The sequence below is a fragment of the Hyperolius riggenbachi genome, chromosome 4 (genome assembly GCF_040937935.1).
Source record: "Hyperolius riggenbachi isolate aHypRig1 chromosome 4, aHypRig1.pri, whole genome shotgun sequence".
NCBI classification, from domain to species: Eukaryota; Metazoa; Chordata; class Amphibia; order Anura; family Hyperoliidae; genus Hyperolius; species Hyperolius riggenbachi.
The window spans coordinates 42,017,293-42,043,548 of record NC_090649.1 but is presented as its reverse complement, the minus strand read 5'-3'; the positions used below and the strand labels follow the sequence as shown (position 1 = coordinate 42,043,548).

Genomic DNA, 26,256 nt, shown 5'->3' with positions numbered 1-26,256 from the left:
TTTTCAGCACCAAGTAACAGGGCAAGGCATTGGTGGTTCAGTGGTAGAATTCTCGCCTGCCATGCGGGAGGTCCGGGTTCGATTCCCGGCCAATGCAAATGCTAGGATTTTGGCACACCTCCACACTTTGCACTTCTCAAGCTTAAGACATCTCTGCAGGCCAGAAGCCATTTAAGGACATTTGCAAGAGTCACCGTGGCACTTGGCCACAGTGCTGGCTGACAGTCGAGAAGAGGGACCCTAGTACCCAGCAAACATGACTCTAAGACACACAAGTTAAAGCAGCCTTGGGACACTTGCGTGCCCAAAGGCCTTGCATGTCTTCTAGCAGTGCCAGTGACGTGCAGCATCTCTCCCTCTCCAGTACTCACCTATTAGGCTTCTTTTTAACTGTCTAGAAAAGCCTCGGAAATGCCAAGTCAGCAGCATCTGCTCATCTGGTGTTGTTTTACAACTTTTTGCCTTGTTGTCTTTGCACTCTACTCAGGGCCTTGCTCAAATTTGGAGCGTTCTCTCTAGGCCCTCATTCATTCTACTTTTGTCCTGAGTTTTCTCACAGTAGATGTTGAGATGTTGTGTCAGCTTACCTACAACTTGCTTTCCCAGCACCTAGCAATTAAGAAAACATACTAAAAGTACAGAAAAAAAAGTAGTAACAAACTTAAGTCAAATGAAAGCAACCACTTTTTTTGCTTGCCGGGACTGAAAGGCTTTTTGGTTTGTAACTTTTGTTGGGAAGTACCTCATCTAAAAACAAGTTAAGGGAAAGAGCAACTTCCTTTTTTTCAATCCTCTCAGCTAAATCTCAGGCCGTGTGCAGAGTAGTGTTGGGCGAACAGTGTTCGCCACTGTTCGGGTTCTGCAGAACATCACCCTGTTCGGGTGATGTTCGAGTTCGGCCGAACACCTGACGGTGCTCGGCCAAACCGTTCGGCCATATGGCCGAACTAAGAGCGCATGGCCGAACGTTCCCTGAACGTTCGGCTAGCGCTGTGATTGGCCGAACGGGTCACGTGGTTCGGACCCGAACGCGCTCTGATTGGCCGAACTGTCACGTGGTTCGGGTAAATAAATACCCGAACCACGTCATATCTCCGCCATTTGTCTGTGGGTTTAGCTTTGGGTAGGCAGGCAGGGTAGTTCGCGCTCCAGCCACGCTAGCCAGGGTCCCCCTGTCATTGTGTCACTGCTGGGAACAGTAGTACACCGCTTGCTCAGCCACACTATATAGCATTCTGTTTACTGCCACTCTGTGTACCTCGCTCAGCCACACTATATAGCATTCTGTTTACTGCCACTCTGTGTCTGCTGGGAATAGTAGTACACCGCTTGCTCAGCCACACTATATAGCATTCTGTTTACTGCCACTCTGTGTACCTCGCTCAGCCACACTATATAGCATTCTGTTTACTGCCACTCTGTGTCTGCTGGGAATAGTGGTACACCGCTCGCTCAGCCACACTATATAGCATTCTGTTCACTGTTCTGTGTCTGCTGGGAATAGTGGTACACCGCTCGCTCAGCCACACTATATAGCATTCTGTTTACTGTTCTGTGTCTGCTGGGAATAGTGGTACACCGCTCGCTCATCCACACTATATAGCATTCTGTTCACTGTTCTGTGTCTGCTGGGAATAGTGGTACACCGCTCGCTCAGCCACACTATATAGCATTCTGTTCACTGTTCTGTGTCTGCTGGGAATAGTGGTACACCGCTCGCTCAGCCACACTATATAGCATTCTGTTCACTGTTCTGTGTCTGCTGGGAATAGTGGTACACCGCTCGCTCAGCCACACTATATAGCATTCTGTTTACTGTTCTGTGTCTGCTGGGAATAGTGGTACACCGCTCGCTCAGCCACACTATATAGCATTCTGTTTACTGTTCTGTGTCTGCTGGGAATAGTGGTACACCGCTCGCTCAGCCACACTATATAGCATTCTGTTTACTGTTCTGTGTCTGCTGGGAACAGTAGTACACCGCTCGCTCAGCCAGAGTATATAGCATTGTGTTTACTGCCACTCTGTGTACACCGCTCAGCCAGACTATATACCATTGTTTACTGACACTCTGTGTACACCGCTCAGCCAGACTATATACCATTGTTTACTGACACTCTGTGTACACCGCTCAGCCAGACTATATACCATTGTTTACTGACACTCTGTGTACACCGCTCAGCCAGACTATATACCATTGTTTACTGCCACTCTGATTCTGCTGGGAACAGTAGTACACCGCTCGCTCAGCCAGACTATATACCATTGTTTACTGACACTATATAGCAGACTATATAGCATTGTGTGTACACCGCTCAGCCAGACTATATACCATTGTTTACTGACACTCTGTGTACACCGCTCAGCCAGACTATATACCATTGTTTACTGCCACTCTGATTCTGCTGGGAACAGTAGTACACCGCTCGCTCAGCCAGACTATATACCATTGTTTACTGACACTCTGTGTACACCGCTCAGCCAGACTATATACCATTGTTTACTGCCACTCTGATTCTGCTGGGAACAGTAGTACACCGCTCGCTCAGCCAGAGTATATAGCATTGTGTTTACTGCCACTCTGTGTACACCGCTCAGCCAGACTATATACCATTGTTTACTGACACTCTGTGTACACCGCTCAGCCAGACTATATACCATTGTTTACTGACACTCTGTGTACACCGCTCAGCCAGACTATATACCATTGTTTACTGACACTCTGTGTACACCGCTCAGCCAGACTATATACCATTGTTTACTGCCACTCTGATTCTGCTGGGAACAGTAGTACACCGCTCGCTCAGCCAGACTATATACCATTGTTTACTGACACTATATAGCAGACTATATAGCATTGTGTGTACACCGCTCAGCCAGACTATATACCATTGTTTACTGACACTCTGTGTACACCGCTCAGCCAGACTATATACCATTGTTTACTGCCACTCTGATTCTGCTGGGAACAGTAGTACACCGCTCGCTCAGCCAGACTATATACCATTGTTTACTGACACTCTGTGTACACCGCTCAGCCAGACTATATACCATTGTTTACTGCCACTCTGATTCTGCTGGGAACAGTAGTACACCGCTCGCTCAGCCAGACTATATAGCATTGTGTTTACTGCCACTCTGTGTACACCGCTCAGCCACACTATATAGCATTGCGTACTCTGCCAGTCAGTGTGTATATTGCTGGGATCAGTAATACTCCACTCACCGTCAACCACTATATGAGCTCAACATGAGTTCCCCAGAGACCTCCGCTGTGAGCAGCACTCCCAACAACAGCAACAGCCAACGCCCCACGCAAGCTATAACATCCACCCCAGCAGCCAGTGGTCAGCAGCAGCCCTCCCCGGAGGAGAACGTTGTGTCCATCAGTCCGTCGCCAGAGCGATTAATGAGGGCTGCCATTGAGGAGATGATGGGGCCTGATGTGGAGGAGGAGGTCTGGCTCAGGCCAGCATCCCAAGTTAATGTTGAGGACGATGAGGGGTCTGTGTCTGGGGATGTTGGGGTGGCAGAGGTGGTGGGTGGGTCAGACTCAGGAGAAGAGTTGTATGATGAGGATGATGATCGGGACCATCTGTATGTGCCTCAGAGTCCGACCCCGGAAAACATGTTGTATCGTGTGTTTAGGTACTAAAATCTGCGTTCCCTCCCAGTAGTGTTGGGCGAACAGTGTTTGCCACTGTTCGGGTTCTGCAGAACATCACCCTGTTCGGGGTGACTATATAGCAGACTATATAGCATTGTGTTTAATGCCACTCTGTGTACACGGCTCAGCCACACTATATAGCACTGTGTTTACTTCCACTCTGTGTCTGCTGGGAACAGTAGTACACCGCTCACCCGCCACTGTATAGCATTGTGCTCTGTGTCACTGCTGACAATAGTGGTACACCGCTCACCCACCACTGTATAGCATTTCTGTACTGCCACTGTACTGCTGCCAGTCAGCGTGTACTTTAAGGATAAGTGAAATGAGGAAGAAATCCGGTGAAAGAGGGAGGGGCAAGGGAAGAGGTGTTTCCCCTGACGGTTCACGTACAGGCCACAGGGGAGCACCCAAGAAAACCCACTCAATACTGCCCATGTTGTCCAGGACAACAACCCTCACAGATCCAAAAGAACAGGACCAGATAATTACTTGGATGACCTCTCAAGCGTCCAGCAGTGGGTTAAGCAGCACCAGCACATCACGCACGAGGTCCGAGTCCTCAGCCAGTTAAAGTCTGGGCTTTCTTTGAAGACTGCACTGAGGATGTTACCATGGCGATTTGCAAGGTGTGCAAGACCCGCCTGAGCAGGGGGAAAAGTATTAACAACCTCTCCACCACCAGCATGAGCCGCCACATTCTATCCAAACATCCCACTCTGTGGGCAAACGCGGCAGGACAGGGTACCACCAGCAACACTGCCTCCCTTGGGTTCACCAGACTCACCACCAGACCCGCCTCAGCAGCAGCAGTAGCCCAGCCATTGCGTGGTTCACAACATTCACAAACATCAGACGATGCTGACACTGTCACTTTCCGGACTAGTGCTCTTGAGGTCTCCCAGTGTTCATCAAACACAACAACCAACAGCCCTTCGGTGTGCAGCGCTACGGTTGAGTTGTCTGTCTCTGAGATGTTTGAGCACAAGAGGAAATTGCCAGCAAATGACCCCCGGGCCGTGGCAGTAACAGCCAGCCAGCATAGCCAAGCTTCTGGCCTGCGAAATGCTGCCATATCGAGTGGTGGAGACAAACAGCTTCAAGGGCATGATGTCAGTGGCCATCCCACGTTACGTGGTTCCCAGCCGCTACCACTTTGCGCGCTCTGCAGTGCCTGAGTTGCATGAGCACGTGGTCAGCTAAATAACCCGAAGCTTGAAGAATGCCGTTGCCTGCAAGGTTCACCTCACCACTGACACCTGGACGAGTGCGTTCGGCCAGGGTCGATACATCTCCCTTACCGCGCACTGGGTGAACCTTGTGGAGCCTGGCAGCGATTCCTCACCTGCTACGGCGCGGGTGTTGCCCACGCCGCAAACAGCTGGATAACAACAGCAGCACCTACCTCTCTGACTCCTTCTCCTCCAACGCATCTCAAAGCTGTACCTCATCCGGAAATGCTAACCCAGCACCAGCAGCAGTAGGATCGTGGAAGCAGTGCAGCACAGCTGTTGGCATGCGTCAGCAAGCGTTGCTGAAGCTGATCTGCCTTGGGGATAAGCAGCACACAGGGGAGGAAATTTGGAGGGGAATAAAGGAACAGACGGATTTGTGGCTGGCACCGCTGGACCTGAAACCGGGCATGAAGCTAGACACCTGGCACAAACTGGCAATGTACGCAATAGAGGTGCTGGCTTGCCCGGCAGCCAGCGTTATGTCGGAACGCTGTTTCAGTGCTGCCGGAGGCATCATCACAGATCGGCGTATCCGCCTCTCCACAGAAAATGCAGACCGTCTGACTCAAATTAAAATGAATCAATCCTGGATTGGAAACGACTACGCAACACTCCTGGACCCCAACCAAGTAACATGACCGATGAACATCTGGGATGGTTTAGCGTTTCCGGTCCCTGTTTATTGAACCTCTCATCTGTATTACATTTATGACTGCATGGCGGCAAAAAGCATTGCTGCTATATCCGCACGCTTTTTGTCCTCATGCAAGGCCTGGGTTGTTGTGTCTCACAAAGCGTGGCCTTCTCCTCCTGCGCCTCCTCCTGTTCCATCACGTGTGCTGCTGCTGCTGCTGCTGCTGCTGGGTTACCGTTGCCGGTCCCTGTTTATGGAACCTCTTATCTTTATTACATTTATGACTACATGGCGGTACAAAGCATGCTATCCGCACGCTTTTTGTCCTCATGCAAGGCCTGGGTTGTTGTGTCTCACAAAGCGTGGCCTTCTCCTCCTGCGCCTCCTCCTGTTCCATCACGTGTGCTGCTGCTGCTGCTGCTGCTGGGTTAGCGTTGCCGCGTGGTCCCTGTTTATTGAACCTCTTATCTTTATTACATTTATGACTACATGGCGGTACAAAGCATGCTATCCGCACGCTTTTTGTCCTCATGCAAGGCCTGGGTTGTTGTGTCTCACAAAGCGTGGCCTTCTCCTCCTGCGCCTCAGCCTGTTCCATCACGTGTGCTGCTGCTGCTGCTGCTGCTGGGTTAGCGTTGCCGCGTGGTCCCTGTTTATTGAACCTCTTATCTTTATTACATTTATGACTACATGGCGGTACAAAGCATGCTATCCGCACGCTTTTTGTCCTCATGCAAGGCCTGGGTTGTTGTGTCTCACAAAGCGTGGCCTTCTCCTCCTGCGCCTCCTCCTGTTCCATCACGTGTGCTGCTGCTGCTGCTGCTGCTGGGTTAGCGTTGCCGCGTGGTCCCTGTTTATTGAACCTCTTATCTTTATTACATTTATGACTACATGGCGGTACAAAGCATGCTATCCGCACGCTTTTTATCCTCATGCAAGGCCTGGGTTGTTGTGTCTCACAAAGCGTGGCCTTCTCCTCCTGCGCCTCCTCCTGTTCCATCACGTGTGCTGCTGCTGGGTTAGCGTTGCCGCGTGGTCCCTGTTTATTGAACCACTTATCTTTATTACATTTATGACTGCATGGTGGTACAAAGCATGCTATCCGCACGCTTCTTGTCCTCATGCAAGGCCTGGGTTGTTGTGTCTCAAAGCGTGGCCTTCTCCTCCTGCGCCACCCTCCTCCTGTTCCATCACGTGTGCTGCTGCTGGATTAGCATTACCGGTCCCTTTTCCTGGAACCTCTTATATGTATTACATTTATGACTGCATGCCGACAAAAAGCATGTTACCTGTGCAAAGAAAACAGACATTTCCCGCATTTAAAAGACAGTTTTCCCTTTGAAACTTTAAAATCGATTTTCTCAAAAACTATAAGCTCTTTTTGCTAAATTTTTTTTTTCCTCTTGTACCCACTCCCAAGGTGCACATACCCTGTAAATTTGGGGTATGTAGCATGTAAGGAGGCTTTACAAACCACAAAAGTTCGGGTCCCCATTGACTTCCATTATGTTCGGAGTTCGGGTCGAACACCCGAACATCGCGGCCATGTTCGGCCTGTTCGGCCCGAACCCGAACATCTAGATGTTCGCCCAACACTAGTGCAGAGTGCCCTCCTCATACTGCTATGTGAGCACCTTTGGAGTGCAAAGCCTAATACACACCATACCAATGCCTGTCAGATAGATGGGTCGAACAGATGATTTCCGGCAGGTCCGATCTGATTTCCGATCGTTTTTCTGATGGATTTGCATAGTAGTGATCGGAAATCCGAACGGAAATCCGATCGTGTCTGTCGGAAAGGATCTATCGGCCCATCTATCTGATGGGGAATTGCATGGTGTGCACCAGGCATACGAGAATGAGTATCTTTCAGGTGGTTGTTCCTTGTCAAGTGATTGATTGTAAGTCTCTCCTTGACAAAAGGACTGGAGTAAAGCCAACGGAAATCTGGGAAAAGCAGATAAGAAAAGTAGTATAGGAAAGATGAGTAAGATTGTAAGAAGGAGTGTTTTTCTCTTTCTTGGGGTGGTGAAGCACTTTTGCTGAAAAGTTGTTAAAAGAGGTTGTGTGAGTAAAAGTGAAGGGGAAAGCTGAGATGACATTTTCGTTTGTTAGCAAAGGGAGTGGGGAGTGGCATGTGAAAGAGGAAGTGATGGCCTGGTGATGGTTTGTAATCGTTTTGGAGGAGCTCTGCCTAGTAGAAAGTAAAAGGAGAAGCTTTGATCGCCCAACGTGGGGCTCGAACCCACGACCCTGAGATTAAGAGTCTCATGCTCTACCGACTGAGCTAGCCGGGCTTGCTTGCTTGAGCTGAAATGTCAAAAATTGCAAAATGGCGCCAGCCTCACCTTTGCCATCCGCACAGAAGAAGGCAATCTTGTATGGCCTGATTTGGCTGGCCACGTTTTTCAGCACCGAGCAACAGGGCAAGGCATTGGTGGTTCAGTGGTAGAATTCTCGCCTGCCACGCGGGAGGCCCGGGTTCGATTCCCGGCCAATGCAAATGCTAGGATTTTGGCACACCTCCACACTTTGCACTTCTCAAGCTTAAGACATCTCTGCAGGCCAGAAGCCATTTAAGGACATTTGCAAGAGTCACCGTGGCACTTGGCCACAGTGCTGGCTGACAGTCGAGAAGAGGGACCCTAGTACCCAGCAAACATGACTCTAAGACACACAAGTTAAAGCAGCCTTGGGACACTTGCGTGCCCAAAGGCCTTGCATGTCTTCTAGCAGTGCCAGTGACGTGCAGCATCTCTCCCTCTCCAGTACTCACCTATTAGGCTTCTTTTTAACTGTCTAGAAAAGCCTCGGAAATGCCAAGTCAGCAGCATCTGCTCATCTGGTGTTGTTTTACAACTTTTTGCCTTGTTGTCTTTGCACTCTACTCAGGGCCTTGCTCAAATTTGGAGCGTTCTCTCTAGGCCCTCATTCATTCTACTTTTGTCCTGAGTTTTCTCACAGTAGATGTTGAGATGTTGTGTCAGCTTACCTACAACTTGCTTTCCCAGCACCTAGCAATTAAGAAAACATACTAAAAGTACAGAAAAAAAAGTAGTAACAAACTTAAGTCAAATGAAAGCAACCACTTTTTTTGCTTGCCGGGACTGAAAGGCTTTTTGGTTTGTAACTTTTGTTGGGAAGTACCTCATCTAAAAACAAGTTAAGGGAAAGAGCAACTTCCTTTTTTTCAATCCTCTCAGCTAAATCTCAGGCCGTGTGCAGAGTGCCCTCCTCATACTGCTATGTGAGCACCTTTGGAGTGCAAAGCCTAATACACATCATACCAATGCCTGGCAGATAGATGGGTCGAACAGATGATTTCCGGCAGGTCCGATCTGATTTCCGATCGTTTTTCTGATGGATTTGCATAGTAGTGATCGGAAATCCGAACGGAAATCCGATCGTGTCTGTCGGAAAGGATCTATCGGCCCATCTATCTGATGGGGAATTGCATGGTGTGCACCAGGCATACGAGAATGAGTATCTTTCAGGTGGTTGTTCCTTGTCAAGTGATTGATTGTAAGTCTCTCCTTGACAAAAGGACTGGAGTAAAGCCAACGGAAATCTGGGAAAAGCAGATAAGAAAAGTAGTATAGGAAAGATGAGTAAGATTGTAAGAAGGAGTGTTTTTCTCTTTCTTGGGGTGGTGAAGCACTTTTGCTGAAAAGTTGTTAAAAGAGGTTGTGTGAGTAAAAGTGAAGGGGAAAGCTGAGATGACATTTTCGTTTGTTAGCAAAGGGAGTGGGGAGTGGCATGTGAAAGAGGAAGTGATGGCCTGGTGATGGTTTGTAATCGTTTTGGAGGAGCTCTGCCTAGTAGAAAGTAAAAGGAGAAGCTTTGATCGCCCAACGTGGGGCTCGAACCCACGACCCTGAGATTAAGAGTCTCATGCTCTACCGACTGAGCTAGCCGGGCTTGCTTGCTTGAGCTGAAATGTCAAAAATTGCAAAATGGCGCCAGCCTCACCTTTGCCATCCGCACAGAAGAAGGCAATCTTGTATGGCCTGATTTGGCTGGCCACGTTTTTCAGCACCGAGCAACAGGGCAAGGCATTGGTGGTTCAGTGGTAGAATTCTCGCCTGCCACGCGGGAGGCCCGGGTTCGATTCCCGGCCAATGCAAATGCTAGGATTTTGGCACACCTCCACACTTTGCACTTCTCAAGCTTAAGACATCTCTGCAGGCCAGAAGCCATTTAAGGACATTTGCAAGAGTCACCGTGGTACTTGGCCACAGTGCTGGCTGACAGTCGAGAAGAGGGACCCTAGTACCCAGCAAACATGACTCTAAGACACACAAGTTAAAGCAGCCTTGGGACACTTGCGTGCCCAAAGGCCTTGCATGTCTTCTAGCAGTGCCAGTGACGTGCAGCATCTCTCCCTCTCCAGTACTCACCTATTAGGCTTCTTTTTAACTGTCTAGAAAAGCCTCGGAAATGCCAAGTCAGCAGCATCTGCTCATCTGGTGTTGTTTTACAACTTTTTGCCTTGTTGTCTTTGCACTCTACTCAGGGCCTTGCTCAAATTTGGAGCGTTCTCTCTAGGCCCTCATTCATTCTACTTTTGTCCTGAGTTTTCTCACAGTAGATGTTGAGATGTTGTGTCAGCTTACCTACAACTTGCTTTCCCAGCACCTAGCAATTAAGAAAACATACTAAAAGTACAGAAAAAAAAGTAGTAACAAACTTAAGTCAAATGAAAGCAACCACTTTTTTTGCTTGCCGGGACTGAAAGGCTTTTTGGTTTGTAACTTTTGTTGGGAAGTACCTCATCTAAAAACAAGTTAAGGGAAAGAGCAACTTCCTTTTTTTCAATCCTCTCAGCTAAATCTCAGGCCGTGTGCAGAGTGCCCTCCTCATACTGCTATGTGAGCACCTTTGGAGTGCAAAGCCTAATACACACCATACCAATGCCTGTCAGATAGATGGGTCGAACAGATGATTTCCGGCAGGTCCGATCTGATTTCCGATCGTTTTTCTGATGGATTTGCATAGTAGTGATCGGAAATCCGAACGGAAATCCGATCGTGTCTGTCGGAAAGGATCTATCGGCCCATCTATCTGATGGGGAATTGCATGGTGTGCACCAGGCATACGAGAATGAGTATCTTTCAGGTGGTTGTTCCTTGTCAAGTGATTGATTGTAAGTCTCTCCTTGACAAAAGGACTGGAGTAAAGCCAACGGAAATCTGGGAAAAGCAGATAAGAAAAGTAGTATAGGAAAGATGAGTAAGATTGTAAGAAGGAGTGTTTTTCTCTTTCTTGGGGTGGTGAAGCACTTTTGCTGAAAAGTTGTTAAAAGAGGTTGTGTGAGTAAAAGTGAAGGGGAAAGCTGAGATGACATTTTCGTTTGTTAGCAAAGGGAGTGGGGAGTGGCATGTGAAAGAGGAAGTGATGGCCTGGTGATGGTTTGTAATCGTTTTGGAGGCGCTCTGCCTAGTAGAAAGTAAAAGGAGAAGCTTTGATCGCCCAACGTGGGGCTCGAACCCACGACCCTGAGATTAAGAGTCTCATGCTCTACCGACTGAGCTAGTCGGGCTTGCTTGCTTGAGCTGAAATGTCAAAAATTGCAAAATGGCGCCAGCCTCACCTTTGCCATCCGCACAGAAGAAGGCAATCTTGTATGGCCTGATTTGGCTGGCCACGTTTTTCAGCACCGAGCAACAGGGCAAGGCATTGGTGGTTCAGTGGTAGAATTCTCGCCTGCCACGCGGGAGTCCCGGGTTCGATTCCCGGCCAATGCAAATGCTAGGATTTTGGCACACCTCCACACTTTGCACTTCTCAAGCTTAAGACATCTCTGCAGGCCAGAAGCCATTTAAGGACATTTGCAAGAGTCACCGTGGCACTTGGCCACAGTGCTGGCTGACAGTCAAGAAGAGGGACCCTAGTGCCCAGCAAACATGACTCTAAGACACACAAGTTAAAGCAGCCTTGGGACACTTGCGTGCCCAAAGACCTTGCATGTCTTCTAGCAGTGCCAGTGACGTGCAGCATCTCTCCCTCTCCAGTACTCACCTATTAGGCTTCTTTTTAACTGTCTAGAAAAGCCTCGGAAATGCCAAGTCAGCAGCATCTGCTCATCTGGTGTTGTTTTACAACTTTTTGCCTTGTTGTCTTTGCACTCTACTCAGGGCCTTGCTCAAATTTGGAGCGTTCTCTCTAGGCCCTCATTCATTCTACTTTTGTCCTGAGTTTTCTCACAGTAGATGTTGAGATGTTGTGTCAGCTTACCTACAACTTGCTTTCCCAGCACCTAGCAATTAAGAAAACATACTAAAAGTACAGAAAAAAAAGTAGTAACAAACTTAAGTCAAATGAAAGCAACCACTTTTTTTGCTTGCCGGGACTGAAAGGCTTTTTGGTTTGTAACTTTTGTTGGGAAGTACCTCATCTAAAAACAAGTTAAGGGAAAGAGCAACTTCCTTTTTTTCAATCCTCTCAGCTAAATCTCTGGCCGTGTGCAGAGTGCCCTCCTCATACTGCTATGTGAGCACCTTTGGAGTGCAAAGCCTAATACACACCATACCAATGCCTGTCAGATAGATGGGTCGAACAGATGATTTCCGGCAGGTCCGATCTGATTTCCGATCGTTTTTCTGATGGATTTGCATAGTAGTGATCGGAAATCCGAACGGAAATCCGATCGTGTCTGTCGGAAAGGATCTATCGGCCCATCTATCTGATGGGGAATTGCATGGTGTGCACCAGGCATACGAGAATGAGTATCTTTCAGGTGGTTGTTCCTTGTCAAGTGATTGATTGTAAGTCTCTCCTTGACAAAAGGACTGGAGTAAAGCCAACGGAAATCTGGGAAAAGCAGATAAGAAAAGTAGTATAGGAAAGATGAGTAAGATTGTAAGAAGGAGTGTTTTTCTCTTTCTTGGGGTGGTGAAGCACTTTTGCTGAAAAGTTGTTAAAAGAGGTTGTGTGAGTAAAAGTGAAGGGGAAAGCTGAGATGACATTTTCGTTTGTTAGCAAAGGGAGTGGGGAGTGGCATGTGAAAGAGGAAGTGATGGCCTGGTGATGGTTTGTAATCGTTTTGGAGGAGCTCTGCCTAGTAGAAAGTAAAAGGAGAAGCTTTGATCGCCCAACGTGGGGCTCGAACCCACGACCCTGAGATTAAGAGTCTCATGCTCTACCAACTGAGCTAGCCGGGCTTGCTTGCTTGAGCTGAAATGTCAAAAATTGCAAAATGGCGCCAGCCTCACCTTTGCCATCCGCACAGAAGAAGGCAATCTTGTATGGCCTGATTTGGCTGGCCACGTTTTTCAGCACCGAGCAACAGGGCAAGGCATTGGTGGTTCAGTGGTAGAATTCTCGCCTGCCACGCGGGAGGCCCGGGTTTGATTCCTGGCTAATGCAAATGCTAGGATTTTGGCACACCTCCACACTTTGCACGTCTCAAGCTTAAGACATCTCTGCAGGCCAGAAGCCATTTAAGGACATTTGCAAGAGTCACCGTGGCACTTGGCCACAGTGCTGGCTGACAGTCAAGAAGAGGGACCCTAGTACCCAGCAAACATGACTCTAAGACACACAAGTTAAAGCAGCCTTGGGACACTTGCGTGCCCAAAGGCCTTGCATGTCTTCTAGCAGTGCCAGTGACGTGCAGCATCTCTCCCTCTCCAGTACTCACCTATTAGGCTTCTTTTTAACTGTCTAGAAAAGCCTCGGAAATGCCAAGTCAGCAGCATCTGCTCATCTGGTGTTGTTTTACAACTTTTTGCCTTGTTGTCTTTGCACTCTACTCAGGGCCTTGCTCAAATTTGGAGCGTTCTCTCTAGGCCCTCATTCATTCTACTTTTGTCCTGAGTTTTCTCACAGTAGATGTTGAGATGTTGTGTCAGCTTACCTACAACTTGCTTTCCCAGCACCTAGCAATTAAGAAAACATACTAAAAGTACAGAAAAAAAAGTAGTAACAAACTTAAGTCAAATGAAAGCAACCACTTTTTTTGCTTGCCGGGACTGAAAGGCTTTTTGGTTTGTAACTTTTGTTGGGAAGTACCTCATCTAAAAACAAGTTAAGGGAAAGAGCAACTTCCTTTTTTTCAATCCTCTCAGCTAAATCTCTGGCCGTGTGCAGAGTGCCCTCCTCATACTGCTATGTGAGCACCTTTGGAGTGCAAAGCCTAATACACACCATACCAATGCCTGTCAGATAGATGGGTCGAACAGATGATTTCCGGCAGGTCCGATCTGATTTCCGATCGTTTTTCTGATGGATTTGCATAGTAGTGATCGGAAATCCGAACGGAAATCCGATCGTGTCTGTCGGAAAGGATCTATCGGCCCATCTATCTGATGGGGAATTGCATGGTGTGCACCAGGCATACGAGAATGAGTATCTTTCAGGTGGTTGTTCCTTGTCAAGTGATTGATTGTAAGTCTCTCCTTGACAAAAGGACTGGAGTAAAGCCAACGGAAATCTGGGAAAAGCAGATAAGAAAAGTAGTATAGGAAAGATGAGTAAGATTGTAAGAAGGAGTGTTTTTCTCTTTCTTGGGGTGGTGAAGCACTTTTGCTGAAAAGTTGTTAGAAGAGGTTGTGTGAGTAAAAGTGAAGGGGAAAGCTGAGATGACATTTTCGTTTGTTAGCAAAGGGAGTGGGGAGTGGCATGTGAAAGAGGAAGTGATGGCCTGGTGATGGTTTGTAATCGTTTTGGAGGAGCTCTGCCTAGTAGAAAGTAAAAGGAGAAGCTTTGATCGCCCAACGTGGGGCTCGAACCCACGACCCTGAGATTAAGAGTCTCATGCTCTACCGACTGAGCTAGCCGGGCTTGCTTGCTTGAGCTGAAATGTCAAAAATTGCAAAATGGCGCCAGCCTCACCTTTGCCATCCGCACAGAAGAAGGCAATCTTGTATGGCCTGATTTGGCTGGCCACGTTTTTCAGCACCGAGCAACAGGGCAAGGCATTGGTGGTTCAGTGGTAGAATTCTCGCCTGCCACGCGGGAGGCCCGGGTTCGATTCCCGGCCAATGCAAATGCTAGGATTTTGGCACACCTCCACACTTTGCACTTCTCAAGCTTAAGACATCTCTGCAGGCCAGAAGCCATTTAAGGACATTTGCAAGAGTCACCGTGGCACTTGGCCACAGTGCTGGCTGACAGTCGAGAAGAGGGACCCTAGTACCCAGCAAACATGACTCTAAGACACACAAGTTAAAGCAGCCTTGGGACACTTGCGTGCCCAAAGGCCTTGCATGTCTTCTAGCAGTGCCAGTGACGTGCAGCATCTCTCCCTCTCCAGTACTCACCTATTAGGCTTCTTTTTAACTGTCTAGAAAAGCCTCGGAAATGCCAAGTCAGCAGCATCTGCTCATCTGGTGTTGTTTTACAACTTTTTGCCTTGTTGTCTTTGCACTCTACTCAGGGCCTTGCTCAAATTTGGAGCGTTCTCTCTAGGCCCTCATTCATTCTACTTTTGTCCTGAGTTTTCTCACAGTAGATGTTGAGATGTTGTGTCAGCTTACCTACAACTTGCTTTCCCAGCACCTAGCAATTAAGAAAACATACTAAAAGTACAGAAAAAAAAGTAGTAACAAACTTAAGTCAAATGAAAGCAACCACTTTTTTTGCTTGCCGGGACTGAAAGGCTTTTTGGTTTGTAACTTTTGTTGGGAAGTACCTCATCTAAAAACAAGTTAAGGGAAAGAGCAACTTCCTTTTTTTCAATCCTCTCAGCTAAATCTCAGGCCGTGTGCAGAGTGCCCTCCTCATACTGCTATGTGAGCACCTTTGGAGTGCAAAGCCTAATACACACCATACCAATGCCTGTCAGATAGATGGGTCGAACAGATGATTTCCGGCAGGTCCGATCTGATTTCCGATCGTTTTTCTGATGGATTTGCATAGTAGTGATCGGAAATCCGAACGGAAATCCGATCGTGTCTGTCGGAAAGGATCTATCGGCCCATCTATCTGATGGGGAATTGCATGGTGTGCACCAGGCATACGAGAATGAGTATCTTTCAGGTGGTTGTTCCTTGTCAAGTGATTGATTGTAAGTCTCTCCTTGACAAAAGGACTGGAGTAAAGCCAACGGAAATCTGGGAAAAGCAGATAAGAAAAGTAGTATAGGAAAGATGAGTAAGATTGTAAGAAGGAGTGTTTTTCTCTTTCTTGGGGTGGTGAAGCACTTTTGCTGAAAAGTTGTTAAAAGAGGTTGTGTGAGTAAAAGTGAAGGGGAAAGCTGAGATGACATTTTCGTTTGTTAGCAAAGGGAGTGGGGAGTGGCATGTGAAAGAGGAAGTGATGGCCTGGTGATGGTTTGTAATCGTTTTGGAGGAGCTCTGCCTAGTAGAAAGGAGAAGCTTTGATCGCCCAACGTGGGGCTCGAACCCACGACCCTGAGATTAAGAGTCTCATGCTCTACCGACTGAGCTAGCCGGGCTTGCTTGCTTGAGCTGAAATGTCAAAAATTGCAAAATGGCGCCAGCCTCACCTTTGCCATCCGCACAGAAGAAGGCAATCTTGTATGGCCTGATTTGGCTGGCCACGTTTTTCAGCACCGAGCAACAGGGCAAGGCATTGGTGGTTCAGTGGTAGAATTCTCGCCTGCCACGCGGGAGGCCCAGGTTCGATTCCCGGCCAATGCAAATGCTAGGATTTTGGCACACCTCCACACTTTGCACTTCTCAAGCTTAAGACATCTCTGCAGGCCAGAAGCCATTTAAGGACATTTGCAAGAGTCACCGTGGCACTTGGCCACAGTGCTGGCTGACAGTCGAGAAGAGGGACCCTAGTACCCAGCAAACATGACTCTAAGACACACAAGTTAAAGCAGCCTTGGGACACTTGCGTGCCCAAAGGCCTTGCATGTCTTCTAGCAGTGCCAGTGACGTGCAGCATCTCTCCCTCTCCAGTACTCACCTATTAGGCTTCTTTTTAACTGTCTAGAAAAGCCTCGGAAATGCCAAGTCAGCAGCATCTGCTCATCTGGTGTTGTTTTACAACTTTTTGCCTTGTTGTCTTTGCACTCTACTCAGGGCCTTGCTCAAATTTGGAGCGTTCTCTCTAGGCCCTCATTCATTCTACTTTTGTCCTGAGTTTTCTCACAGTAGATGTTGAGATGTTGTGTCAGCTTACCTACAACTTGCTTTCCCAGCACCTAGCAATTAAGAAAACATACTAAAAGTACAGAAAAAAAAGTAGTAACAAACTTAAGTCAAATGAAAGCAACCACTTTTTTTGCTTGCCGGGACTGAAAGGCTTTTTGGTTTGTAACTTTTGTTGGGAAGTACCTCATCTAAAAACAAGTTAAGGGAAAGAGCAACTTCCTTTTTTTCAATCCTCTCAGCTAAATCTCAGGCCGTGTGCAGAGTGCCCTCCTCATACTGCTATGTGAGCACCTTTGGAGTGCAAAGCCTAATACACACCATACCAATGCCTGTCAGATAGATGGGTCGAACAGATGATTTCCGGCAGGTCCGATCTGATTTCCGATCGTTTTTCTGATGGATTTGCATAGTAGTGATCGGAAATCCGAACGGAAATCCGATCGTGTCTGTCGGAAAGGATCTATCGGCCCATCTATCTGATGGGGAATTGCATGGTGTGCACCAGGCATACGAGAATGAGTATCTTTCAGGTGGTTGTTCCTTGTCAAGTGATTGATTGTAAGTCTCTCCTTGACAAAAGGACTGGAGTAAAGCCAACGGAAATCTGGGAAAAGCAGATAAGAAAAGTAGTATAGGAAAGATGAGTAAGATTGTAAGAAGGAGTGTTTTTCTCTTTCTTGGGGTGGTGAAGCACTTTTGCTGAAAAGTTGTTAAAAGAGGTTGTGTGAGTAAAAGTGAAGGGGAAAGCTGAGATGACATTTTCGTTTGTTAGCAAAGGGAGTGGGGAGTGGCATGTGAAAGAGGAAGTGATGGCCTGGTGATGGTTTGTAATCGTTTTGGAGGAGCTCTGCCTAGTAGAAAGTAAAAGGAGAAGCTTTGATCGCCCAACGTGGGGCTCGAACCCACGACCCTGAGATTAAGAGTCTCATGCTCTACCGACTGAGCTAGCCGGGCTTGCTTGCTTGAGCTGAAATGTCAAAAATTGCAAAATGGCGCCAGCCTCACCTTTGCCATCCGCACAGAAGAAGGCAATCTTGTATGGCCTGATTTGGCTGGCCACGTTTTTCAGCACCGAGCAACAGGGCAAGGCATTGGTGGTTCAGTGGTAGAATTCTCGCCTGCCACGCGGGAGGCCCGGGTTCGATACCCGGCCAATGCAAATGCTAGGATTTTGGCACACCTCCACACTTTGCACTTCTCAAGCTTAAGACATCTCTGCAGGCCAGAAGCCATTTAAGGACATTTGCAAGAGTCACCGTGGCACTTGGCCACAGTGCTGGCTGACAGTCGAGAAGAGGGACCCTAGTACCCAGCAAACATGACTCTAAGACACACAAGTTAAAGCAGCCTTGGGACACTTGCGTGCCCAAAGGCCTTGCATGTCTTCTAGCAGTGCCAGTGACGTGCAGCATCTCTCCCTCTCCAGTACTCACCTATTAGGCTTCTTTTTAACTGTCTAGAAAAGCCTCGGAAATGCCAAGTCAGCAGCATCTGCTCATCTGGTGTTGTTTTACAACTTTTTGCCTTGTTGTCTTTGCACTCTACTCAGGGCCTTGCTCAAATTTGGAGCGTTCTCTCTAGGCCCTCATTCATTCTACTTTTGTCCTGAGTTTTCTCACAGTAGATGTTGAGATGTTGTGTCAGCTTACCTACAACTTGCTTTCCCAGCACCTAGCAATTAAGAAAACATACTAAAAGTACAGAAAAAAAAGTAGTAACAAACTTAAGTCAAATGAAAGCAACCACTTTTTTTGCTTGCCGGGACTGAAAGGCTTTTTGGTTTGTAACTTTTGTTGGGAAGTACCTCATCTAAAAACAAGTTAAGGGAAAGAGCAACTTCCTTTTTTTCAATCCTCTCAGCTAAATCTCAGGCCGTGTGCAGAGTGCCCTCCTCATACTGCTATGTGAGCACCTTTGGAGTGCAAAGCCTAATACACACCATACCAATGCCTGTCAGATAGATGGGTCGAACAGATGATTTCCGGCAGGTCCGATCTGATTTCCGATCGTTTTTCTGATGGATTTGCATAGTAGTGATCGGAAATCCGAACGGAAATCCGATCGTGTCTGTCGGAAAGGATCTATCGGCCCATCTATCTGATGGGGAATTGCATGGTGTGCACCAGGCATACGAGAATGAGTATCTTTCAGGTGGTTGTTCCTTGTCAAGTGATTGATTGTAAGTCTCTCCTTGACAAAAGGACTGGAGTAAAGCCAACGGAAATCTGGGAAAAGCAGATAAGAAAAGTAGTATAGGAAAGATGAGTAAGATTGTAAGAAGGAGTGTTTTTCTCTTTCTTGGGGTGGTGAAGCACTTTTGCTGAAAAGTTGTTAAAAGAGGTTGTGTGAGTAAAAGTGAAGGGGAAAGCTGAGATGACATTTTCGTTTGTTAGCAAAGGGAGTGGGGAGTGGCATGTGAAAGAGGAAGTGATGGCCTGGTGATGGTTTGTAATCGTTTTGGAGGAGCTCTGCCTAGTAGAAAGTAAAAGGAGAAGCTTTGATCGCCCAACGTGGGGCTCGAACCCACGACCCTGAGATTAAGAGTCTCATGCTCTACCGACTGAGCTAGCCAGGCTTGCTTGCTTGAGCTGAAATGTCAAAAATTGCAAAATGGCGCCAGCCTCACCTTTGCCATCCGCACAGAAGAAGGCAATCTTGTATGGCCTGATTTGGCTGGCCACGTTTTTCAGCACCGAGCAACAGGGCAAGGCATTGGTGGTTCAGTGGTAGAATTCTCGCCTGCCACGCGGGAGGCCCGGGTTCGATTCCCGGCCAATGCAAATGCTAGGATTTTGGCACACCTCCACACTTTGCACTTCTCAAGCTTAAGACATCTCTGCAGGCCAGAAGCCATTTAAGGACATTTGCAAGAGTCACCGTGGCACTTGGCCACAGTGCTGGCTGACAGTCGAGAAGAGGGACCCTAGTACCCAGCAAACATGACTCTAAGACACACAAGTTAAAGCAGCCTTGGGACACTTGCGTGCCCAAAGGCCTTGCATGTCTTCTAGCAGTGCCAGTGACGTGCAGCATCTCTCCCTCTCCAGTACTCACCTATTAGGCTTCTTTTTAACTGTCTAGAAAAGCCTCGGAAATGCCAAGTCAGCAGCATCTGCTCATCTGGTGTTGTTTTACAACTTTTTGCCTTGTTGTCTTTGCACTCTACTCAGGGCCTTGCTCAAATTTGGAGCGTTCTCTCTAGGCCCTCATTCATTCTACTTTTGTCCTGAGTTTTCTCACAGTAGATGTTGAGATGTTGTGTCAGCTTACCTACAACTTGCTTTCCCAGCACCTAGCAATTAAGAAAACATACTAAAAGTACAGAAAAAAAAGTAGTAACAAACTTAAGTCAAATGAAAGCAACCACTTTTTTTGCTTGCCGGGACTGAAAGGCTTTTTGGTTTGTAACTTTTGTTGGGAAGTACCTCATCTAAAAACAAGTTAAGGGAAAGAGCAACTTCCTTTTTTTCAATCCTCTCAGCTAAATCTCAGGCCGTGTGCAGAGTGCCCTCCTCATACTGCTATGTGAGCACCTTTGGAGTGCAAAGCCTAATACACACCATACCAATGCCTGTCAGATAGATGGGTCGAACAGATGATTTCCGGCAGGTCCGATCTGATTTCCGATCGTTTTTCTGATGGATTTGCATAGTAGTGATCGGAAATCCGAACGGAAATCCGATCGTGTCTGTCGGAAAGGATCTATCGGCCCATCTATCTGATGGGGAATTGCATGGTGTGCACCAGGCATACGAGAATGAGTATCTTTCAGGTGGTTGTTCCTTGTCAAGTGATTGATTGTAAGTCTCTCCTTGACAAAAGGACTGGAGTAAAGCCAACGGAAATCTGGGAAAAGCAGATAAGAAAAGTAGTATAGGAAAGATGAGTAAGATTGTAAGAAGGAGTGTTTTTCTCTTTCTTGGGGTGGTGAAGCACTTTTGCTGAAAAGTTGTTAAAAGAGGTTGTGTGAGTAAAAGTGAAGGGGAAAGCTGAGATGACATTTTCGTTTGTTAGCAAAGGGAGTGGGGAGTGGCATGTAAAAGAGGAAGTGATGGCCTGGTGATGGTTTGTAATCGTTTTGGAGGAGCTCTGCCTAGTAGAAAGTAAAAGGAGTAGCTTTGATCGCCCAACGTGGGGCTCGAACCCACGACCCTGAGATTAAGAGTCTCATGCTCTACCGACTGAGCTAGCCGGGCTTGCTTGCTTGAGCTGAAATGTCAAAAATTGCAAAATGGCGCCAGCCTCACCTTTGCCATCCGCACAGAAGAAGGCAATCTTGTATGGCCTGATTTGGCTGGCCACGTTTTTCAGCACCGAGCAACAGGGCAAGGCATTGGTGGTTCAGTGGTAGAATTCTCGCCTGCCACGCGGGAGGCCCGGGTTCGATTCCCGGCCAATGCAAATGCTAGGATTTTGGCACACCTCCACACTTTGCACTTCTCAAGCTTAAGACATCTCTGCAGGCCAGAAGCCATTTAAGGACATTTGCAAGAGTCACCGTGGCACTTGGCCACAGTGCTGGCTGACAGTCGAGAAGAGGGACCCTAGTACCCAGCAAACATGACTCTAAGACACACAAGTTAAAGCAGCCTTGGGACACTTGCGTGCCCAAAGGCCTTGCATGTCTTCTAGCAGTGCCAGTGACGTGCAGCATCTCTCCCTCTCCAGTACTCACCTATTAGGCTTCTTTTTAACTGTCTAGAAAAGCCTCGGAAATGCCAAGTCAGCAGCATCTGCTCATCTGGTGTTGTTTTACAACTTTTTGCCTTGTTGTCTTTGCACTCTACTCAGGGCCTTGCTCAAATTTGGAGCGTTCTCTCTAGGCCCTCATTCATTCTACTTTTGTCCTGAGTTTTCTCACAGTAGATGTTGAGATGTTGTGTCAGCTTACCTACAACTTGCTTTCCCAGCACCTAGCAATTAAGAAAACATACTAAAAGTACAGAAAAAAAAGTAGTAACAAACTTAAGTCAAATGAAAGCAACCACTTTTTTTGCTTGCCGGGACTGAAAGGCTTTTTGGTTTGTAACTTTTGTTGGGAAGTACCTCATCTAAAAACAAGTTAAGGGAAAGAGCAACTTCCTTTTTTTCAATCCTCTCAGCTAAATCTCAGGCCGTGTGCAGAGTGCCCTCCTCATACTGCTATGTGAGCACCTTTGGAGTGCAAAGCCTAATACACACCATACCAATGCCTGTCAGATAGATGGGTCGAACAGATGATTTCCGGCAGGTCCGATCTGATTTCCGATCGTTTTTCTGATGGATTTGCATAGTAGTGATCGGAAATCCGAACGGAAATCCGATCGTGTCTGTCGGAAAGGATCTATCGGCCCATCTATCTGATGGGGAATTGCATGGTGTGCACCAGGCATACGAGAATGAGTATCTTTCAGGTGGTTGTTCCTTGTCAAGTGATTGATTGTAAGTCTCTCCTTGACAAAAGGACTGGAGTAAAGCCAACGGAAATCTGGGAAAAGCAGATAAGAAAAGTAGTATAGGAAAGATGAGTAAGATTGTAAGAAGGAGTGTTTTTCTCTTTCTTGGGGTGGTGAAGCACTTTTGCTGAAAAGTTGTTAAAAGAGGTTGTGTGAGTAAAAGTGAAGGGGAAAGCTGAGATGACATTTTCGTTTGTTAGCAAAGGGAGTGGGGAGTGGCATGTGAAAGAGGAAGTGATGGCCTGGTGATGGTTTGTAATCGTTTTGGAGGAGCTCTGCCTAGTAGAAAGTAAAAGGAGAAGCTTTGATCGCCCAACGTGGGGCTCGAACCCACGACCCTGAGATTAAGAGTCTCATGCTCTACCGACTGAGCTAGCCGGGCTTGCTTGCTTGAGCTGAAATGTCAAAAATTGCAAAATGGCGCCAGCCTCACCTTTGCCATCCGCACAGAAGAAGGCAATCTTGTATGGCCTGATTTGGCTGGCCACGTTTTTCAGCACCGAGCAACAGGGCAAGGCATTGGTGGTTCAGTGGTAGAATTCTCGCCTGCTACGTGGGAGGCCCAGGTTCGATTCCCGGCCAATGCAAATGCTAGGATTTTGGCACACCTCCACACTTTGCACTTCTCAAGCTTAAGACATCTCTGCAGGCCAGAAGCCATTTAAGGACATTTGCAAGAGTCACCGTGGCACTTGGCCACAGTGCTGGCTGACAGTCGAGAAGAGGGACCCTAGTACCCAGCAAACATGACTCTAAGACACACAAGTTAAAGCAGCCTTGGGACACTTGCGTGCCCAAAGGCCTTGCATGTCTTCTAGCAGTGCCAGTGACGTGCAGCATCTCTCCCTCTCCAGTACTCACCTATTAGGCTTCTTTTTAACTGTCTAGAAAAGCCTCGGAAATGCCAAGTCAGCAGCATCTGCTCATCTGGTGTTGTTTTACAACTTTTTGCCTTGTTGTCTTTGCACTCTACTCAGGGCCTTGCTCAAATTTGGAGCGTTCTCTCTAGGCCCTCATTCATTCTACTTTTGTCCTGAGTTTTCTCACAGTAGATGTTGAGATGTTGTGTCAGCTTACCTACAACTTGCTTTCCCAGCACCTAGCAATTAAGAAAACATACTAAAAGTACAGAAAAAAAAGTAGTAACAAACTTAAGTCAAATGAAAGCAACCACTTTTTTTGCTTGCCGGGACTGAAAGGCTTTTTGGTTTGTAACTTTTGTTGGGAAGTACCTCATCTAAAAACAAGTTAAGGGAAAGAGCAACTTCCTTTTTTTCAATCCTCTCAGCTAAATCTCAGGCCGTGTGCAGAGTGCCCTCCTCATACTGCTATGTGAGCACCTTTGGAGTGCAAAGCCTAATACACACCATACCAATGCCTGTCAGATAGATGGGTCGAACAGATGATTTCCGGCAGGTCCGATCTGATTTCCGATCGTTTTTCTGATGGATTTGCATAGTAGTGATCGGAAATCCGAACGGAAATCCGATCGTGTCTGTCGGAAAGGATCTATCGGCCCATCTATCTGATGGGGAATTGCATGGTGTGCACCAGGCATACGAGAATGAGTATCTTTCAGGTGGTTGTTCCTTGTCAAGTGATTGATTGTAAGTCTCTCCTTGACAAAAGGACTGGAGTAAAGCCAACGGAAATCTGGGAAAAGCAGATAAGAAAAGTAGTATAGGAAAGATGAGTAAGATTGTAAGAAGGAGTGTTTTTCTCTTTCTTGGGGTGGTGAAGCACTTTTGCTGAAAAGTTGTTAAAAGAGGTTGTGTGAGTAAAAGTGAAGGGGAAAGCTGAGATGACATTTTCGTTTGTTAGCAAAGGGAGTGGGGAGTGGCATGTGAAAGAGGAAGTGATGGCCTGGTGATGGTTTGTAATCGTTTTGGAGGAGCTCTGCCTAGTAGAAAGTAAAAGGAGAAGCTTTGATCGCCCAACGTGGGGCTCGAACCCACGACCCTGAGATTAAGAGTCTCATGCTCTACCGACTGAGCTAGCCGGGCTTGCTTGCTTGAGCTGAAATGTCAAAAATTGCAAAATGGCGCCAGCCTCACCTTTGCCATCCGCACAGAAGAAGGCAATCTTGTATGGCCTGATTTGGCTGGCCACGTTTTTCAGCACCGAGCAACAGGGCAAGGCATTGGTGGTTCAGTGGTAGAATTCTCGCCTGCCACGCGGGAGGCCCGGGTTCGATTCCCGGCCAATGCAAATGCTAGGATTTTGGCACACCTCCACACTTTGCACTTCTCAAGCTTAAGACATCTCTGCAGGCCAGAAGCCATTTAAGGACATTTGCAAGAGTCACCGTGGCACTTGGCCACAGTGCTGGCTGACAGTCGAGAAGAGGGACCCTAGTACCCAGCAAACATGACTCTAAGACACACAAGTTAAAGCAGCCTTGGGACACTTGCGTGCCCAAAGGCCTTGCATGTCTTCTAGCAGTGCCAGTGACGTGCAGCATCTCTCCCTCTCCAGTACTCACCTATTAGGCTTCTTTTTAACTGTCTAGAAAAGCCTCGGAAATGCCAAGTCAGCAGCATCTGCTCATCTGGTGTTGTTTTACAACTTTTTGCCTTGTTGTCTTTGCACTCTACTCAGGGCCTTGCTCAAATTTGGAGCGTTCTCTCTAGGCCCTCATTCATTCTACTTTTGTCCTGAGTTTTCTCACAGTAGATGTTGAGATGTTGTGTCAGCTTACCTACAACTTGCTTTCCCAGCACCTAGCAATTAAGAAAACATACTAAAAGTACAGAAAAAAAAGTAGTAACAAACTTAAGTCAAATGAAAGCAACCACTTTTTTTGCTTGCCGGGACTGAAAGGCTTTTTGGTTTGTAACTTTTGTTGGGAAGTACCTCATCTAAAAACAAGTTAAGGGAAAGAGCAACTTCCTTTTTTTCAATCCTCTCAGCTAAATCTCAGGCCGTGTGCAGAGTGCCCTCCTCATACTGCTATGTGAGCACCTTTGGAGTGCAAAGCCTAATACACACCATACCAATGCCTGTCAGATAGATGGGTCGAACAGATGATTTCCGGCAGGTCCGATCTGATTTCCGATCGTTTTTCTGATGGATTTGCATAGTAGTGATCGGAAATCCGAACGGAAATCCGATCGTGTCTGTCGGAAAGGATCTATCGGCCCATCTATCTGATGGGGAATTGCATGGTGTGCACCAGGCATACGAGAATGAGTATCTTTCAGGTGGTTGTTCCTTGTCAAGTGATTGATTGTAAGTCTCTCCTTGACAAAAGGACTGGAGTAAAGCCAACGGAAATCTGGGAAAAGCAGATAAGAAAAGTAGTATAGGAAAGATGAGTAAGATTGTAAGAAGGAGTGTTTTTCTCTTTCTTGGGGTGGTGAAGCACTTTTGCTGAAAAGTTGTTAAAAGAGGTTGTGTGAGTAAAAGTGAAGGGGAAAGCTGAGATGACATTTTCGTTTGTTAGCAAAGGGAGTGGGGAGTGGCATGTGAAAGAGGAAGTGATGGCCTGGTGATGGTTTGTAATCGTTTTGGAGGAGCTCTGCCTAGTAGAAAGTAAAAGGAGAAGCTTTGATCGCCCAACGTGGGGCTCGAACCCACAACCCTGAGATTAAGAGTCTCATGCTCTACCGACTGAGCTAGCCGGGCTTGCTTGCTTGAGCTGAAATGTCAAAAATTGCAAAATGGCGCCAGCCTCACCTTTGCCATCCGCACAGAAGAAGGCAATCTTGTATGGCCTGATTTGGCTGGCCACGTTTTTCAGCACCGAGCAACAGGGCAAGGCATTGGTGGTTCAGTGGTAGAATTCTCGCCTGCCACGTGGGAGGCCCAGGTTCGATTCCCGGCCAATGCAAATGCTAGGATTTTGGCACACCTCCACACTTTGCACTTCTCAAGCTTAAGACATCTCTGCAGGCCAGAAGCCATTTAAGGACATTTGCAAGAGTCACCGTGGCACTTGGCCACAGTGCTGGCTGACAGTCGAGAAGAGGGACCCTAGTACCCAGCAAACATGACTCTAAGACACACAAGTTAAAGCAGCCTTGGGACACTTGCGTGCCCAAAGGCCTTGCATGTCTTCTAGCAGTGCCAGTGACGTGCAGCATCTCTCCCTCTCCAGTACTCACCTATTAGGCTTCTTTTTAACTGTCTAGAAAAGCCTCGGAAATGCCAAGTCAGCAGCATCTGCTCATCTGGTGTTGTTTTACAACTTTTTGCCTTGTTGTCTTTGCACTCTACTCAGGGC

The 26,256-nt window shown here is 47.3% G+C and overlaps 22 non-coding genes across 22 annotated transcripts; 10 read left to right on the top strand and 12 right to left on the bottom strand.

Moving 5' to 3' along the window:
• Nucleotides 1-26: 26 nt before the first annotated feature.
• On the top strand, nt 27-97 carry TRNAG-GCC (transfer RNA glycine (anticodon GCC)). The gene has a single exon. It is a non-coding gene; the product is annotated as a tRNA-Gly (tRNA).
• A 7,663-nt stretch (nt 98-7,760) lies between these two features.
• TRNAK-CUU (transfer RNA lysine (anticodon CUU)) lies at nt 7,761-7,833 on the bottom strand. Its single transcript has one exon. It is a non-coding gene; the product is annotated as a tRNA-Lys (tRNA).
• A 134-nt stretch (nt 7,834-7,967) lies between these two features.
• Nucleotides 7,968-8,038, top strand: TRNAG-GCC (transfer RNA glycine (anticodon GCC)). Its single transcript has one exon. It is a non-coding gene; the product is annotated as a tRNA-Gly (tRNA).
• Nucleotides 8,039-9,381: 1,343 nt separating this feature from the next.
• Nucleotides 9,382-9,454, bottom strand: TRNAK-CUU (transfer RNA lysine (anticodon CUU)). The gene has a single exon. It is a non-coding gene; the product is annotated as a tRNA-Lys (tRNA).
• Nucleotides 9,455-9,588: 134 nt separating this feature from the next.
• Nucleotides 9,589-9,659, top strand: TRNAG-GCC (transfer RNA glycine (anticodon GCC)). Its single transcript has one exon. It is a non-coding gene; the product is annotated as a tRNA-Gly (tRNA).
• Nucleotides 9,660-11,002: 1,343 nt separating this feature from the next.
• On the bottom strand, nt 11,003-11,075 carry TRNAK-CUU (transfer RNA lysine (anticodon CUU)). Its single transcript has one exon. It is a non-coding gene; the product is annotated as a tRNA-Lys (tRNA).
• Nucleotides 11,076-11,209: 134 nt separating this feature from the next.
• TRNAG-GCC (transfer RNA glycine (anticodon GCC)) lies at nt 11,210-11,280 on the top strand. The gene has a single exon. It is a non-coding gene; the product is annotated as a tRNA-Gly (tRNA).
• Nucleotides 11,281-12,623: 1,343 nt separating this feature from the next.
• Nucleotides 12,624-12,696, bottom strand: TRNAK-CUU (transfer RNA lysine (anticodon CUU)). Its single transcript has one exon. It is a non-coding gene; the product is annotated as a tRNA-Lys (tRNA).
• Nucleotides 12,697-14,244: 1,548 nt separating this feature from the next.
• On the bottom strand, nt 14,245-14,317 carry TRNAK-CUU (transfer RNA lysine (anticodon CUU)). The gene has a single exon. It is a non-coding gene; the product is annotated as a tRNA-Lys (tRNA).
• A 134-nt stretch (nt 14,318-14,451) lies between these two features.
• On the top strand, nt 14,452-14,522 carry TRNAG-GCC (transfer RNA glycine (anticodon GCC)). The gene has a single exon. It is a non-coding gene; the product is annotated as a tRNA-Gly (tRNA).
• A 1,337-nt stretch (nt 14,523-15,859) lies between these two features.
• Nucleotides 15,860-15,932, bottom strand: TRNAK-CUU (transfer RNA lysine (anticodon CUU)). The gene has a single exon. It is a non-coding gene; the product is annotated as a tRNA-Lys (tRNA).
• Nucleotides 15,933-17,480: 1,548 nt separating this feature from the next.
• TRNAK-CUU (transfer RNA lysine (anticodon CUU)) lies at nt 17,481-17,553 on the bottom strand. The gene has a single exon. It is a non-coding gene; the product is annotated as a tRNA-Lys (tRNA).
• A 134-nt stretch (nt 17,554-17,687) lies between these two features.
• TRNAG-GCC (transfer RNA glycine (anticodon GCC)) lies at nt 17,688-17,758 on the top strand. Its single transcript has one exon. It is a non-coding gene; the product is annotated as a tRNA-Gly (tRNA).
• A 1,343-nt stretch (nt 17,759-19,101) lies between these two features.
• On the bottom strand, nt 19,102-19,174 carry TRNAK-CUU (transfer RNA lysine (anticodon CUU)). Its single transcript has one exon. It is a non-coding gene; the product is annotated as a tRNA-Lys (tRNA).
• A 134-nt stretch (nt 19,175-19,308) lies between these two features.
• Nucleotides 19,309-19,379, top strand: TRNAG-GCC (transfer RNA glycine (anticodon GCC)). The gene has a single exon. It is a non-coding gene; the product is annotated as a tRNA-Gly (tRNA).
• Nucleotides 19,380-20,722: 1,343 nt separating this feature from the next.
• Nucleotides 20,723-20,795, bottom strand: TRNAK-CUU (transfer RNA lysine (anticodon CUU)). The gene has a single exon. It is a non-coding gene; the product is annotated as a tRNA-Lys (tRNA).
• Nucleotides 20,796-20,929: 134 nt separating this feature from the next.
• TRNAG-GCC (transfer RNA glycine (anticodon GCC)) lies at nt 20,930-21,000 on the top strand. Its single transcript has one exon. It is a non-coding gene; the product is annotated as a tRNA-Gly (tRNA).
• Nucleotides 21,001-22,343: 1,343 nt separating this feature from the next.
• Nucleotides 22,344-22,416, bottom strand: TRNAK-CUU (transfer RNA lysine (anticodon CUU)). The gene has a single exon. It is a non-coding gene; the product is annotated as a tRNA-Lys (tRNA).
• Nucleotides 22,417-22,550: 134 nt separating this feature from the next.
• On the top strand, nt 22,551-22,621 carry TRNAS-GCU (transfer RNA serine (anticodon GCU)). Its single transcript has one exon. It is a non-coding gene; the product is annotated as a tRNA-Ser (tRNA).
• A 1,343-nt stretch (nt 22,622-23,964) lies between these two features.
• Nucleotides 23,965-24,037, bottom strand: TRNAK-CUU (transfer RNA lysine (anticodon CUU)). Its single transcript has one exon. It is a non-coding gene; the product is annotated as a tRNA-Lys (tRNA).
• A 134-nt stretch (nt 24,038-24,171) lies between these two features.
• On the top strand, nt 24,172-24,242 carry TRNAG-GCC (transfer RNA glycine (anticodon GCC)). The gene has a single exon. It is a non-coding gene; the product is annotated as a tRNA-Gly (tRNA).
• A 1,343-nt stretch (nt 24,243-25,585) lies between these two features.
• TRNAK-CUU (transfer RNA lysine (anticodon CUU)) lies at nt 25,586-25,658 on the bottom strand. Its single transcript has one exon. It is a non-coding gene; the product is annotated as a tRNA-Lys (tRNA).
• Between the last annotated feature and the right edge of the window lie 598 nt (nt 25,659-26,256).